General features: G+C 45.4%; 1 protein-coding gene across 1 annotated transcript in view; it reads left to right on the top strand.

The window, feature by feature from the left end:
* Nucleotides 1-15,165, top strand: part of RPTOR (regulatory associated protein of MTOR complex 1) — a 324,636-nt gene that overhangs the window by 252,784 nt on the left and 56,687 nt on the right.

Below are 15,165 nucleotides of genomic sequence, written 5' to 3'. Positions count from 1 at the left end.
ATCTTCCCGACCCAGGGATCGAACCCAGGTCTCCCACATCGGAGGCAGACTCTTTAACCTCTGAGCCACCGTGAGAGAAAGGAAATAATAAAGATCACTGTGGGGACTTCCCTGGTCATCCAGTGGTTAAGAACCCGCCTGCCAATGCAGGGGACACGGATTTGATCCCTGGTCTGGAGAGATCCCACATGCCACGGAACAGCTAAGCCCGTGTGCCGCAACTCCTGAGCCCATGCTCTAGAGTTCATGCTCTGCAACAAGAGAAGCCACCACAATGAGAAGCCCTCATACCGCAACGAAGAGTAGCCCCTGCTCGCTGCAACTAGAGAAAGCCCGAGCGCAGCAGTGAAGACCCAGAGCAGCCAAAAATAAACAAATTGATTAATTTTAAAAAAGATCACTTCAGAGATCAGTGCAAAAGAGAACAGAAAAGCAGTAGGGAAAATCCACTTAATCGAAGGCTAGATTCTTTGAGCAGATCAATAACTACTCAGACTGAGAAGGAAACAGAAAAAAGACATAAAACCCCAAATCAGGAGTGAGAGAAGTGGCATCACAGGTTCTGGAGACGTTGAAGTTATAGTGAAGGAATTTATGAACTTGATGCCAGAGCTTTTGATAGTTTTGATGAAATTAACTCCTTGAATGACACAGCTGCTCCCTTAAGAAGACAATAATCTGAATAGAACTGTATCTAGTTTTAAAATTCAATTTGTGATTTAAAACTTCCCTGCAAAGAAAGCTCCAGGTTCAGATGGCTTCATTGTTGAGTTCTACCCAATCGTTAATGAAATAGATAGATGGCAAAGAAGCATCTTCCCATATCATCCTATGAGATTTGCCTTGCCTTGATACCAAAAACCAGATTAAGAAAACTACAATCAGTATCCTTGGTGAAGACAGATGCAAAAATTGTAAATCAAAATTTAGCAAATCAGAGTCAACAATATATTTAAAAAAGATTATACATCATGCAGAGATATCATTTGACCAACGAAGGGTTTGCTGTCATCTTTGTTTTTTTAATGTTGAGGTTTAAGCCAGCTTTTTTACTCTCTTCTTTTACTTTCGTCAAATTTGTTATCATTTCTGCTCATTAACAAGATCAAGAGAAGGGAGACAGCAAAATATTTCTGTTAACTAGATTCCAGTTAATTGAGGTTTTTTTCATAGACACAGTTAATATGTAATTCAGGCAGACTTTCCCTAGTTACAGCTAATAAATTTTTATTTATAGCACCACCAGGGGACTCCAAGGACACAATGTCACTGAATTTGGAAAAAACTTTGTATGTTGGTATAGGTGAAGGAAATAGAGATTTGGGGACACAGAGAGCTTCACTGTATGTACCAGCTGTCCTGGTCCCAAGAAGAAACATGTGTGAGTAAAAAATGGATCAGGGATTAGCAGAGTTTTATTTCTGTAACCATTCCCTCCCCCCACCCAACATCTGTGCTAGTTCTCCTTCCCAGTCTCAAAACTTGTAATGTTCTCGCTTCAGTGATGTCATCCCAGTTCACTGCCTCTCTTCCTGTACCTGTATCCCTTCTTGTTCCCATCTCCCCACTTCCAGCTCACAGCTGAAAAAGAGGCAGGTTAGCTTCCTCTTCCATCCAAAGATGACTCATATCACTCAGTTCAGTTCAGTTGCTTAGCTGTGTCTGACTCTTTGCAACCCCATGGACTGCAACACACCAGGCTTTCCTGTCCATCACCAGCTCCCAGAGCTTGCTAAAACTGATGTCCATCGAGTCAGTGATGCCATTCAACCATCTCATCCTTTGTTGTCCCCTTCTCCTCCCGCCTTCAATCTTTCCCAGCATCAGGGTCTTTTCCAATGAGTCAGTTCTTCACATCAAGTGTCCAAAGTATTGGAGCTTCAGCATCACTCCTTCCAATGAATATTCAGGGTTGATTTCCTTTAGGATTCACTGGCTGGATCTCCTTGCAGTCCAAGGGACTGTCAAGAGTCTTCTCCAGCACCACAGTTCAAAAGCATCAGTTCTTCTGCACTCAGCTTTCTTTATGGTCCAACTCTTACATCCATACACGACTACTGGAAAAATTCATAGTTTTGACTAGACAGACTTTGTTGGCAAAGTAATGTCTCAGCTTTTTAATATGCTGTCTAGGTTGGTCATAGCTTTTCTTCCAAGGAGCAAGCGTCTTTCAGTTTCATGGCCGCAGTCACCATCTGCAGTGATTTTGGAGCCCCCTAAAATAAAGTCTGTCACTGTTTCCATTGTTTCCCCATCTATTTGCCATGAAATGATGGGACCAGATGCCATAATCTTAGTTTTTTTAATGTTCAGGTTTAAGCCAGCTTTTTTACTCTCTTTTACTTTCATCAAGAGGCTCTTTACTTCCTCTTCTCTTTCTGCCATAAATATGGTGTCTTCTGCATATCTGAGGTTATTGATATTTCTCCCAGCAACCTTGATTTCAGCTTATGCTTCTTCCAACCTGGCATTTCACATGATATACTCTGCATATAAGTTAAATGAACAAGGTGACGATATACAGCCTTGATAAAAAGAAAAGTACTCCTTTTCCAATTTGGAACCAGTCCATTGTCCATGTCTGGTTGTAACTGTTGCTTCCTGACCTGCATATAGATTTCTCAGGAGGCAGGTAAGGTGGTCTGGTATTCCCAGCTTTTGAAGAATTCTCCACAGTTTGTTGTGATCCACACAGTCAAAGGTTTTGGTGTGGTCAATAAAGCAGAAGTAGATGTTTTTCTGGAACTCTTGCTTTTTCTATGATCCAACAGATGTTGGCAATTTGATCTCTGGTTCCTCTGCCTTTTCTGAATCCAGTTTGAACATCTGGAAGTTCACAGTTCACGTGCTGTTGAAGTGTGGCTTGGAGAACTTTGAGCATTACTTTGCTAGCATGGGGGATGAATGCAATTGTCCAGTAGTTTGAGCATTCTTTGGCATTGCCTTTCTTTGGGACTGGAATGAAAACTGACCTTTTCCAGTCCTGTGGCCACTGCTGAGTTTTCCAAATTTGCTGGCATATTGAGTAGCAGCGCTTTCACAGCATCATCTTTTAGGATTTTAAATAGCTCAACTGGAATTCCGTTGCCTCCACTAGCTTTGTTCATAGTGATGCCTCCTAAGGCCCACTTGACTTCGCATTCCAGGATGTCTGGCTCTAGGTGAGTGATCACACCATTGTGGTTATCTGGGTCATGGAGATCTTTTTGTACAGTTCTTCCGTGTACTGTTGCCGCCTCTTGATATCTTCTGCTTCTGTTATGTCCATACTGCTTCTGTCCTTTACTGGACCCGTCTTTGCATGAAATGTTCCCTTGATATCGCTAATTTTCTTGAAGAGATCTCTAGTCTTTCCCATCCTATTATTTTCCTCTATTTCTTTGCATTGATCACTAAGGAAGGCTTTCTTATCTCTCCTTGCTATTCTTTGGAACTCTGCATTCAGATGGGTATATCTTTCCTTTTCTTCTTTGCCTTTAGCTTCTCTTCTTTTCTCAGCTATTTGTAAGGCCTCCTCAAACAACCATTTTGCCTTTTTGCATTTGTTTTTCTTGGGGATGGTCTTGATCACTCCCTCCTGTACAGTGTCATGAAGTGCTGTCCATAGTTCTTCAGGCACTTTGTCTATCAGATCCAACCCCTTGATCTGTTTGTCCCTTCCACTGTGTAATCGTAAGAGATTTGATTTTTAAGTCATACCTGAATGGTCTGTGGTTTTCCCTACTTTATTCAATTTAAGTCTGAATTTTGCAATAAGGAGTTCATGATCTGAGCCACAGTCAGCTCCCGGTCTTGTTTTTGCTGACTGTATAGAGCTTCTCCATCTTTGGCTGCAAAGAACGTAATCAATCTGATTTTGGTATTGATCTTGTGAGGTCCATGTGTAGAGTCTTCTCTTGTGTTGATGTAAGAGTGTACTTGGTATGACCAGTGTATTCTCTTGACAAAAGTCTTTTAGCCTTTGCCCTGCTTCATTCTGTACTCCAGGGCTAAATGTGCCTGTTATTCCAGGTATCTCTTGACTTTCTACTTTTGCATTCCCGTCCCCTGTAATGAAAAGGACATCTTTTTTGGGTGTTAGTTCTAGAAGGTCTTGTAGATCTTCATAGAACGGTTCAACTTCAGCTTCTGGTTGGGGAATAGACTTGGGTTAATGTGATATTGAACGGTTTGCCTTGGAAATGAACAGAGATCATTCTGTCATTTTTGAGATTGCATCCAAGTACTGCATTTCAGTCTCTTTTTGTTGACTCTGAGGGTTACTCCATTTCTTCTAAGGGATTCTGGCCCACAGCAGTAAATATAATGGTCATCTGAGTTTAATTCACCCGTTCCATTCCATTTTAGTTCACTGATTCCTAAAATGTCGATGTTCACTCTTGCCATCTCCTGTTTGACCACTTCCAATTTACCTTGATTCATGGACCTAACATTCCAGGTTCCTATGCAATATTGTTCTTTACAGAATTGGACTTTACTTCTGTCACCAGTCACATCCACAACTGGGTGTTGTTGTTGCTTTGGTTCTGTGTCTTCATCGTTTCTGGAGTTATTTCTCCACTGATCTCCAGTAGCATATTGGGTACCTACCGACCTGGGGAGTTCATCTTTCGGCATCCTATCTTTTTGCCTTTTCATACTGTTCATAGAGTTCTCACGGCAAGAATACTGAAGTGGTTTGCCATTCCCTTCTCCAGTGGACCACATTTTGTCAGAACTCACCACCACAACCTGTCGGTCTTGGGTGGCCCTACACGGCATGGCTCACAGTTTCATTGAGTCACACAAGGCTGTGGTCCATGTGTATTTAAAGGCTCAAAAATCAATATGCCACCGAAAGGTATAGGATGAGAAGTTTTCCTCCGTCTCCTGTTTCTGTAAGAGGTACAGGGAGTCAGTATATCATATCTTAACATAGAAAATGTGACATCTGGGTCAAAATGAAAATAAATATGAAATTAAATGCAAGCTTAAAAAAGCACTCTTCCACCACTATGTTTAATCGCCTTATTAGTTTCTTACATATTCTCTTGACTAAACGTAAGTAAATATGCATATACAGACCAAACTGCTCTCTCCTTAAGCACAGGACCTCCCCTACCTGGCTCTGCCTCTTGCATTTCCTCACCTAGGAGGTCTTGCCATTTGGGCTCACAGAGAGCCTCCTCCACCTTCACAGCTAATGCCCAATATCCCACTGCAGAGGAGCACTGCTCACTTACCCAGTCTCCTGTGGTGCCGGGACCTGTGATCTGAACCAGTCCCTTGTGATTACTCACACTACTGCCATTAACAGACTTCTACATGCTATTTCATACATCTCAGATAAAGCTGGTAAACTGTGCTCCCAAACATAACACTGCTAGGTCAAAGGGTAAACGCATTTCTAATTTCGACAGATATTACCATTTTGTATTTTTACAACAGAGCACATTGTAAAATATTTGAATTTTTGCCAATCTGAGAAGTGAAAAGTGGTATTTCAGTGTAGTATTACAGTGCACTTATTAGGAAAAAGATTGAGCATTTTCATAAATCTAAGGGCCATTTTTTTCTGCTTTCTGTGAACTGCTGGTTTGTGTACACTGACCATTAGATTGTTAGTGTTTTTCTTGACTTCAAGGAGCTCTTTATATATTAAAGAGGCTAGTTTGTCCATAATCCAGCTCCACAATGCTCTTTAGGACTGAACCTTCACAGTTAGTTTTGAGATATGTAGGATTAATTCCCTGTCATTATTCTTCCTACACAAAATTTCCCTGGCTATTTCTATTTATTTCTCCATAGGAAGTTTAGAAAATGTCTAGTTTCAGACAAAAAAGCCTGCTGGTGATTTTGGAGAGATTATATTAAAGTTTAAATTAATTCAGGAAACACTGATATATTTATGATGATGAATCCTTCTGTAAGTGAACAGGGATGCTTTCACTTGTTCAAGTTGATTCTTGTGTTCTTCAGGATTTTTTTTTTTTTTTGGCTGCTCCTCGTGGGTGGCGTGCAGAATCTCAGTTCTCTGACTAGTGATCAAACCCATGCCTTCTGCAGTGGAGCTTGGCACCCTAACCACTGGACTGCCAGGGAACTCCCAGGAATGCTTAAAGTTTCCTTCACAGAGGATTTTCATGTTTCAGGTCAAGTTTATTTCCAGTTTTAGGATTCTTTTATAAATGGGGTGCATATATCTTTTTTCCTCGCATTTATCTTCTAACCAGTTGCTTCTTTTGATTTCTGTGTGTTAAAGTCTTTAACCTCACTAAGTTCTCTTCTTAGTCCTATTTAATTTATTCCATTGGGCTCTCTAGGCGTATAATCATATCACTTGCAAACTCTAATGGTTTTGCTTCTACCTTTATAATTTTTACGTCTTTAGTCTCTTTCTCGTCTAATTGTATTAACTGATAGACAGTGTCGGCTAACAACCTCGCCATTTAATTCTCCACCTGCTCAAGCTTATCAGAGAGTCAGTTGGTTCCTGTGCACCCACCCACCCGCCCTGGGACCTTCAGCTCTGCTCTGGGCTGATTTTGGTCAAGGCCTAATGAGCTGCCTCCACGCTGGAGAGGTCTTGCTGCTGGGCTGCACCCTATTACCCAGAACTCAGCTGCAATTCCTAGGACTCATTTGAATCGTCTGATATATTTCTGTAGCATAGATCTAGTAATGATATCATCCCTGACAGGCCCTAAAACCACCATCCCTCAGGGTCACACTGAGCCACATCATACAAGGTCCCCTGCCTGGTGCTGGACTCAGGGGTAGCGGGGCTGAGCAGTGTTTCTGAAGAAGCCCACCCCAAGAGCCTCCTCCCCTAGACAGGCGCTCTTGTACACTGGATTGTCTCTGCTGTTACTGCCTTCATGTGTGCACATCTCTGCTCACGGCACCCTCACCTCCCACTGGAGGCAGAGTGCCCTCCCTCCCCAGCCACCCGTCCTGCCTTCCTCTTTGATCCCAATTTGAGTCGCTGCCTTTGGGTTAGCTCTTTGCACCTTCTACCTTCTCTGCTAGACTTCCAGCTCTTTGAGGACAAGGACTCACAATGCAGCCTTTCTTCCAGAGGCCCAGTGTTTGCTGACTGCATAAATGAACTGATATGTGCACCAAGAAGTAGGCCAGTTCCTAACCATGTGCCAGTCACATCCACTAGCTGCTGCCCCATGAAACAAGGAGGGAACAAACCTCCCTGGATCAGTGCTGCCGAGGTCCAGCCTGTCCCTGACCCTGGAACCCAGGTCACTGCCAGGTACAAAGAACAGGCCAGGAGTACTGGGCAAGAAAGGTGCCTGAGCTGGTGCTTTCTGGGCCAATCAACCCAGCCTTGATTTCAGGCTCCAAACAAACTGTGATTGCCCTTTTATAAAACTTTTGAAACTTGGCTGTGTGGTCTCTGCTTTCTGGCTGACCAGCCTCTGCCCACCCGCCCACCCCCAACTGAAATCAGTACTGCAGAGCTGGTGATTAATGCAGCCTGACAATTAATCACGAAGCCCTCTAGTCTCTGAATTGCCCTTGGCGACAGACTGATGCATTGGGAAGTCCCTTGCAGCCTGAGTCACTGCACCCATTCATCCTGCAAAAGGGCGATCTGTCACCTCCCCAGCAGCACATGGTCCAATCTGCCAGTGTGGGGCCGAGTCGCCTGCATGGGGAGGGCAGGTGACAGCCTCCTGCGTCCCTCCTTCGGCTTTTCACTTCACTCTTGGCAACTACAGGTATCTGAACAACTGCCTCCCTTCTGATCGACAGACCGACAGAGATAACCCAGCTGCAACCTGACCTGTCATCAATGAGCAGCATGTCTAGCAGGGCCTGGCCTCCTCGCAGATGGGTGGTCTTGGGGATGAACCAGCGTCAGGACAGGCAGACTTAGCTCCTGGGACATGAGTGAGGTCTCTGCTTTGCTGGCCCACCCACAGTTCTCCAGGGACCCCAGGAGGGTGGATCTGACTCTTCTCCCAGAGTAAAACCCACTCCCAGGGCTTCTGAAAAGCAGCCACCTCATTTAACCAGGAAGACAACTAAGAAGAGGCCATTCTGAACAACAATTCTATTTTACCAAAAAACTCTTTATCCCAGAAAATCCATGGAAGGGGACTAGATGATCCCTTCCTTCCTGCTAGTGTTGGAGGGTCCTCTGAGGAGGCAGGCGGCGGATGTGGCTCACTGTGGAGATGGGGACACTGTCCAGTGGCGGCTCTGGCAAGTGCTTGTTGACTTGGGTCATCTAGGAGGCCACCATTTTCTTACCAGGCTGTACCGTGTTGATGTAAGGTATTAACAAGAGGAGAAATTGGGTATGGGACATATGGGAACTCTATTTACTATTACGTTTTCTTTAAAATTATGATAAAAATACATTTTATTAACATACAAACTAGGAATAAGGCAGGACACAAACAAACTCCTAGCACAGGAGGTGTGTTTGCCCCAGGTCCTCACAGGACCAGACCAAGGGCTGCTCTGCCTTCAGCGATGGACCATTAAGAAAGCAGGTTTTGAACAGCAGATCCTCTGGCCCATGTGATCACATTCTGATCTGAGTGACGATTAACAGATGGTCAATACCGAAATCAGACTGATTATATTCTTTGCAGCTGAAGATGGAGAAGCTCTATACAGTCAGCAAAAACAAGACCGGGAGCTGACCGTGGCTCAGATCATGAACTCCTTATTGCAAAATTCAGACTTAAATTGAATAAAGTAGGGAAAACCACAGACCATTCAGGTATGACTTAAAAATCAAATCCTTTACGATTATACAGTGGAAGGGACAAACAGATCAAGGGGTTGGATCTGATAGACAAAGTGCCTGAAGAACTATGGACAGCACTTCATGACACTGTACAGGAGGGAGTGATCAAGACCATCCCCAAGAAAAACAAATGCAAAAAGGCAAAATGGTTGTTTGAGGAGGCCTTACAAATAGCTGAGAAAAGAAGAGAAGCTAAAGGCAAAGAAGAAAAGGAAAGATATACCCATCTGAATGCAGAGTTCCAAAGAATAGCAAGGAGAGATAAGAAAGCCTTCCTTAGTGATCAATGCAAAGAAATAGAGGAAAATAATAGGATGGGAAAGACTAGAGATCTCTTCAAGAAAATTAGCGATACCAAGGGAACATTTCATGCAAAGACGGGTCCAGTAAAGGACAGAAGCAGTATGGACATAACAGAAGCAGAAGATATCAAGAGGCGGCAACAGTACGGAAGAACTCTACATAAAGATCTCCATGACCCAGATAACCACAATGGTGTGATCACTCACCTAGAGCCAGACATCCTGGAATGCGAAGTCAAGTGGGCCTTAGGAGGCATCACTATGAACAAAGCTAGTGGAGGCAACGGAATTCCAGTTGAGCTATTTAAAATCCTAAAAGATGATGCTGTGAAAGCGCTGCTACTCAATATGCCAGCAAATTTGGGAAACTCAGCAGTGGCCACAGGACTGGAAAAGGTCAGTTTTCATTCCAGTCCCAAAGAAAGGCAATGCCAAAGAATGCTCAAACTACTGGACAATTGCATTCATCCCCCATGCTAGCAAAGTAATGCTCAAAGTTCTCCAAGCCACACTTCAACAGCACGTGAACTGTGAACTTCCAGATGTTCAAACTGGATTCAGAAAAGGCAGAGGAACCAGAGATCAAATTGCCAACATCTGTTGGATCATAGAAAAAGCAAGAGTTCCAGAAAAACATCTACTTCTGCTTTATTGACCACACCAAAACCTTTGACTGTGTGGATCACAACAAACTGTGGAGAATTCTTCAAAAGCTGGGAATACCAGACCACCTTACCTGCCTCCTGAGAAATCTGTATGCAGGTCAAGAAGCAACAGTTAGAACTGGACATGTAACACTGGACTGGTTCCAAATCAGAAAAGGAGTACGTCAAGACTATATATTGTCACCCTGTTTATTTAGCTTACACGCAGAATACATCATGCAAAATGCTGGGCTTGATGAAGCACAAGCTGAAATCACAGTTGCCAGGAGAAATATCAATAACATCAAATATGCAAATGACACCACCCTTATGGCAGAAAGTGAAGAACTACAGAGCCTCTTGATGAAAATGAAAGAGAAGAGTGAAAAAGTTGGCTTAAAACTCAACATTCAGAAAACTAAGATCATGCCATCTGGTCCCATCATTTCATGGCAAATAGATGGGGAAACAATAGAAACAGTGACAAACTTTATTTTAGGGGGCTCCAAAATCACTACAGATGGTGACTTCAGCCATGAAATTGAAAGACTCTTGCTCCTTGGAAGAAAAGCTATGACCAACGTAGATAGCATATTAAAAAGCTGAGACATTACTTTGCCAACAAAGGTCCATCTAGTCAAAGCTGTGGTTTTTCCAGTAGTCATGTACGGGTGTGAGAGTTGGACTATAAAGAAAGCTGAGCACCAAAGAATTGATGCTTTTGTAGTGTGGTGTTGGAGAAGACTCTTGAGGGTCCCTTGGACTGCAAGGAGATCCAACCAGTGAATCCTAAAGGAAATCAACCCTGAATATTCATTGGAAGGACTGATTCTGAAGCTGAAACTCCAATACTTTGGCCACCTGATGCAAAGAACTGACTCATTGGAAAAGACCCTGATGCTGGGAAAGATTGAAGGCGGGAGAAGGGGACAACAGAGGATGGATGGTTGGATGGCATCACCGACTTGATCAACATGAGTTTGAGTGAGCTCCAGGAGTTGGTGATGGACAGGGAAGCCTGGCGTGCTGCAGTCAATGGAGTCACAAAGAGCCAGACACAACTGAGTGACTGAACTGAACTGTAATACATGCACAAATTTTTGTTTTGTTTTGACCATACCACGTGGTTTGGAAGAGCTTAGTTCCCCAACTAGGCATTGAATCCGGGGCCACGACAGTGAAAACACTGAGTCCTAACCTCTGGATTTTCCAGGAAATGCCTACATTTATAAATTTTAGAACACATACAGAAAAGTAGATCAGAGGCATAAAAGCATTCGTGTGTGTATGATTTTCCCACTGATAACAGTTATTTCAACATTCCTGGTGTCTCGTCATTCATTCTGAAGTTTACCTTCAACACAAGAGCATCTGACATGAGAACATTTAAAGTAATAAACCATTTGTTGGAAAATGAAAACCTATATATGTATATAAATATCTTACTGCACTTGGCAAGTGGGAAGGCCATTGTGCCAGGCCTTTGAGTTGTGCAGAAGGACATTCATCTTTAACTGCCTGGGAGGGACTGTGCCCCTGGGTTTGAAGAACAGTGAGCTCTTGTTTGCAGTGAGCAGAACCCCCACTCTGGGATTATTTTCTCAAGCACTACTAGTTTTAAGGCCACGAGCTGTTTTTAAGACTCTCGGTGTATAAACAGGTCGACGTAGTCCTGCATTTGTCTGGAGACGATTCTAATGTTCTGGTGGCAGTGGGTCAGGGTGCAGTCCAGTGCTTCTGTCCCTTATGTGAACCCAGCTCACCTCTCTGGCATCCTTTCCTCATCCCAGGGAGTGAATTCTGCGACCCAAGGACAGGAAACAGGACCCCCCTCTGTGATTTTCTCCGGATTCACATCAGAACATGAGTGGCTGTGTCCACTGGTAACACTGCTCGGGACTGTCCTGCTGGTGGGGCCTCATTTGATGCATTGTGTCTGGTGGCCTGTTGATCTGTGCTGTTTGTGTCTTCCTGCTCCCCAGGAGACAGACATTATAATCTGCATTAAGGAGAATGAAGGTAGGGCTTCCCCCACAGCATTCTTTGCCAGAATATTCTGAGGGGGTGTACCTGCCCTTGCCCTGTGAACTTACCCTCGCAGAAGCCAGAGTCTGTGGTCTCTGGGCTCGTCCTGGTCTCTGCCGCCTCCTGAAATCAGTTTGCAGACTGCATCTTCAGCCACAGTGAACTATGTACTTGCTTCCTCTTCTCTGTTTGCTTTTCTTCTCTTCCTCACCTCCCTCCCTTTTTCTCATGTTAAAAATATAATTCCCTGATACAATGAATATGAAGGTGGTTTTCCCAGCGCGAGGCTTATCCATTGCACTCCGAATGTGCTGACCCCTGCGGTTTTCCTAAATGTGGGAAAGTCAACTGCCTAATTTGTGATAGTGGGGGGCTTTTCCCTACTAAGAAGGGGGAAAAAATACATACATATATATATATATATATATATATATATACAGGTATGCAGTGGCGGGGGGTCTTGCTTAGGAAAAAACCATTTCATATTCATGCTCTTCCTCCTCTCCACCCTCTTTCTATGCTGGCCTTAATATGTCAAACCTGTAGCTTGATCTGGGAGAAAACAGAGAGACATGAGAGAGGGCCCTTGAAAAGCAGCCGTGTGGAGGAGTGTGGGCCGCTGGAGCCCTGCATGTCTCAGGGGAGCTTCCCACCAGCCTGTGTGTGCAACGTGTCTGTTGCCTGCATTTCTGGGCCTTTGTAGTTTCAAGGACTGTTTTCTCTTTTAAGAAGGCACTTGGCCAAGTCTGGAGGGAGAGTGGGCAGCTGGTGACCATTTCAGCATCCTGAGAAGTCAGCACCCTGCAGATCCCTGGCTCTCCGGCCCCAGAAGTAGATACAGAGAGGGCTGGGATGGCTGATGGGGTGATTCTAAGCCAGTTCTAAAAGGACAGTTGCTGAGCTCTGAGAGTGAGGGTGGACATGACCCGAAAACATTAATTGCTCCCACCTGCATGGCAGCCTCTTCCAGACAGAGGTTGTTCTACACGAACAAGACCATCGCCATTTCCAGTACTGAAGCCATAATGAAGCTATAGCTTCACCTACTCGCACATGTGCTTCGGCTTCCGAATTAGCAGATATGACTTAGGAACACGTCGTCACTCTGTGACGAGATATGTTTTATGAGCGTCGCTGTAAATGTGTGGACCTGGGCTTGACTGTGGCACCTCTGGTTTCAAAACAAAGGAGAGCGGCTTTGTTTTCTGTGCTGGCGCCTTAACCCTGTCCCCAGACGCAGGCACTGCTGCAGGCGCCGTCTGCATGCGCCCTCTCGGCCCCTTCTGGATGAGCCTCTGCAGACAACATCTTGCTGACACCTTTTAGCTCATTTATCCAAACCTTCATTCAAAGCAAGGCATCCGTTATGGGAATGACTTGAAAGCTGCATGCTTAATTGGCTTCCCTGGCTCTTGGGGATTGTTGGCCTGAGAACCTGAGCTCCTAGCGCCCCTGCTCCCTGACCACCTCCTCCATCTCACTCAGTCTGAACTTAAACAGCTGAGTCCAGTCACCACGTTATTAGTTTATTGATGTGAGGAAAAACACCTCATTATCAGAGCACCCTGAGAAGTAGGCCAGCGTGGGAGAGAGGAGGTCAGGGCTCCAGGCTGCAGTAAAAAGCAGATTCTATCTGCAAAATCACCCTGCCCCTGAGAGAGTTTCACACTGGGCGTGCCCTCAAGCCAGCAGTGCCCTGCAGAGCCAGTGAGGTTTTGCAGTGTGTAACTTTTCTCCTTTTATTCTCAGAAACTCAGATCTTAAAATTTCAGCCCTCTCTACTTCTTGAATGGCCTTTATCCCCTAGAGTGGAGCGTGCTGGGAGCTGATGGAATTCAGCATCTCCCTGTGAACACGTTACCCTAAATCACCAAGTGGTTTTTCTGGGTATTGATCAGGAAGCTCAGTGAGCAGTATGACCACATTCTGTGGGTTGCTTTCCAAGAACGAGAGCATCCGTGATTTATGAGTCAAACTCCCATGTTCAGATTGCACTTCCATGTTTCAGATGTTTCATCTGATTCCACCAGTTGAGCAAAGATTTCTCAAATGTCACTGGGGTCCCCCAGCTGCAAGAGGGAGAACCTGGGCTTGAAGCCTGTTTCTTTGCCTCTCTTTCTCTTACTGGCCACCTCCCTGGATGTCAATTCCTGAATGTCTGAGGCATAGTTGTTTTAAGTCCCTTGAAGAGCCAGCACCTGCAGAAATGCCCCCCAAGTCAGCCAGCCTGGTATAGAAGCAGAGTTTCTGATGACCCCACTGCCTCAGGGCCGGTTCCTTTCCCTAAGATTTAGATTCCTTGCTTCTTGGTACCACCTGGAGCCCCTTCTGCTCACACGCTTGTTTCCCTGTCTCCCAGCTCATCCTTCATGCTCCAGATCACCTCCCCCTCCACCCTGTGGCCATGGGCTCCCACCCAGTACGTGCATGACTTTTGATCTAGGAGTTCATCCTGGCTCGCCTCCTCCTGGTAGCTCCACTGTGTGTCTCTGAGGTGCATTGATACAGTGTACCCCAAATCCAACTCCTTGCCCTCTCAGTCTCTGATGACACGGCTCCCACCTCTCCCGCCTCTTTAGTGGTCTCACCAAGCAGTCAGATTGCCTGGCTCCTCCCACCCAGATCCCTCTAGAACGATCTCAAGTCTTCAGGGTCCTCCCCACCATCTCTGACCCTGCTGCACATGGTCACCACCTCCAGTCCGGCTTTCCAGCTCACCCTCCACTGCAGCTGCCAGTGATTCTTCAACCTGCAGTTCAACAGTCTTCCCCCTCGCATTCCCAGTGCCCTCTGGTGTCTTCAAGACCGCATCCATGAAGCAGTCAAAGCTCCCTGCCTCCTGCCTTCCCTGGCCACCTTCTCCCTGGCTCCATATCCCAGCAGGATTCCCATCTGTTTTCCCACCCTCCACCCCCACTCACATCTGCCCTTCCTTCATGGATGACCCCAGCTCTCCACCCCTCCCAGAGCCTCCCAAGCCAGCGTCTCATCGTGAGCCAGAGTTGCTCAGTTGTCTCCCCAGGACTGTGAGCAGGGTGTGGGGGTCCGTGTCCAGGACTGAGCCAGTGCTGGACACCTAGTGGGGCTTGAAAACTGTGCTAACACATGACACAACCATGCCTACACGTGCCATGTACCCTGAGGAGGTGGCGAGAGCTGCATACCTGGCCACCCACTTGGCCCTGAAATCAACCTTTCCACTTGGAACTGCTCCTTTGGAGACAGGCCTCTAGGAAGCACCTGTTGGAATATAACCGTGGGATGCACATAATTCATAATTATGGTGTTTACATAGATTTTGTCAGTCTAAGCAAAGGTGTATGACAAGCTCTGGCAGGGGCTGGGGTCTGCAGAAACTGAGTGGTTTCAGGCGTTGGGCACGTCCCTGCTCAGAAGTGGGAGGAGAGGCGCGTGGGCCCTGGGCTGACTCAGGAGAGAGGAC

Source organism: Bos taurus, chromosome 19 (genome assembly GCF_002263795.3).
Source record: "Bos taurus isolate L1 Dominette 01449 registration number 42190680 breed Hereford chromosome 19, ARS-UCD2.0, whole genome shotgun sequence".
NCBI classification, from domain to species: Eukaryota; Metazoa; Chordata; class Mammalia; order Artiodactyla; family Bovidae; genus Bos; species Bos taurus.
The sequence above is the reverse complement of the archived record's forward strand: the minus strand, read 5'-3'. Positions and strand labels throughout refer to the sequence as shown.